Source organism: Triticum dicoccoides, chromosome 4A (assembly GCF_002162155.2).
Source record: "Triticum dicoccoides isolate Atlit2015 ecotype Zavitan chromosome 4A, WEW_v2.0, whole genome shotgun sequence".
Taxonomy (NCBI): Eukaryota; Viridiplantae; Streptophyta; class Magnoliopsida; order Poales; family Poaceae; genus Triticum; species Triticum dicoccoides.
The window spans coordinates 233561297-233563456 of NC_041386.1; positions in this window are offsets into that span (position 1 = coordinate 233561297).

The following is a 2160-nucleotide window of genomic DNA, read 5'->3' on the forward strand; positions in this document are numbered from 1 at the left end:
CCGTCATATCGGTGTTATGTTCCCGGATTTTGCGTTCCTTACGCGGTTGGGTGATAATGGGAACCCCTTGACAGTTCGCCTTGAATAAAACTCCTCCAGCAATGCCCAACCTTGGTTTTACCATTTGCCACCTAGCCTCTTTTTCCCTTGGGTTTCCGGAACCCAAGGGTCATCTTATTTAAACCCCCCCCCCCCCGGGCGAGTGCTCCTCTGAGTGTTTGTCCAACCTAGAGCCCCTTGCAGCGCCACCTCGGGGAAACTCGAGGGCTGGTTTTAGTTGTACGGATTGCTTATCCGAGTGTGCCCTAAGAACGAGATATGTGCAGCTCGTATCGGGATTTGTCGGCACATTCGGGCGATGTTGCTGGTTTTGTTTTAACTTGTCGAAGTGTCTTGTAGAACCGGGATACCGAGTCTGGTCGGAATGTCTCGAGAGAAGGTTTATCCTTCGTTGACCATGAGAGCTTGTCAAGGGCTAAGTTGGGACTCCCCTGCAGGGATTTGAACTTTTGAAAGTCGTGCCCGCAGTTATGGGCAGATGGGAATTTGTTAATGTCCGGTTGTAGATAACTTGAACCTAAACTTAAATAAAATGAATCAACTATGTGTGTTACCGTGATGGTCTCTTCTCGGCGGAGTCCGGGAAGCGATCACGGTGTTGGAGTAATGTTTGACGCAGGTTGTTCTCTAGTTATTCGTTCATGCTTTGCCTTCTCTTCTCGCTCTTCATTGCGAACAGGTTAGCCACCACATATGCTAGTCGCTTGCTGCAGCTCCACAATTTACCTTGCCTTACTTATAAGCTTAAACAGTAGTGATCGCGAGGGTGCGAGATTGCTGAGTCACTGTGGCTCACAGATTACTTCCAAACCCGATGCAAGGCCAGACAACTCCGTTCCAGATGATGCGCTTGAGCTCAAGTGGGAGTTTGACGAGGACTCACGCCGTTACTATATGTCTTTCCCTGATGATCAGTAGTGGTGCCCAGTTGGGGCGATCGGGACCGTGTCGCATGTTGGGTTGGTCTTTTATTTTGGCACCATAATCGGTCCATGAGTGATTGGTTCATGTAATGCTATTTATGTACTTTGTTTGACGTGGCGAGTGTAAGCCAACTATGTACCTTCCCTTTTATTATCTACTTACATGGGATGTTGTGAAGATTGCCTTACTCGCGACATTGCTTTCAATGCGGTTATGCCTCTAAGTCGTGCTTCGACACGTGGGAGATATAGCCGCATCGAGGGCGTTACAAGTTGGTATCCCGGATGTCTCTATCGTGTTGGGCGACTACAAGTTTCTTTCTTCTCCGGTGGTTCTTGGTAATTCAGATATTGATCTTATTCTCAGAATGGATTGGCTTTCTAAGCACAAGGCGCATCTTGATTGTGCTGCCAGGCAGATTCAATTGACTCATTCATCTGAGGATGTAATTCTCTTTGCCGCTCGTGATGATACCATCCGTCTGTTTTCTCCCAATGAGAAGGGTGAACTAGATGCCATCTCGCAAATTCCAGTCATTTGCGAATATCAAGACGTCTTTCCAGAAGAGCTGCCAGGAATGCCTCCGCACCGGCCAGTTGAATTCGTCATCGATCTTGAGCCTGGCACGGAACCGGTTTGCAAGCGTCCCTACAAGCTCGGACCTGAAGAGTTGAAGGAGCTGAAGAAGCAACTCGATATTCAAGAGCGAATGGGTCTCATCCGACCTAGTTCCTCTCTGTGGGGTTGTGGAGTACTCTTTGTGAAGAAGAAGGATGGAACGGACCGACTTTGTGTTGACTACCGTCCATTGAACAAGAAGACTATCAAGAACAAATACCCACTTCCCAACATCAACAAGCTGTTCGAACAACTCAAAGATGCCCAAGTATTCTCCAAGCTTGATCTCCGTATGGGCTATCACCAGATTCGAATCCGTGAGCAAGATATTCCCAAGACGGCTTTCAGGACAAGCTATGGTTCATACGAATACACTGTCATGTCTTTTGGCCTCGTCAACGCTCCTCCGACTTTCTCTCACATGATGAACTTCATCTTCAATGCCTACACAAATGACTTCGTTTTGGTCTATCTTGACGACATTCTGGTCTTTTCGAAGAACAAGGAAGATCATGCCAAGCACTTGCGTTTGGTGCTTGATAAGCTCAGGGAACACCA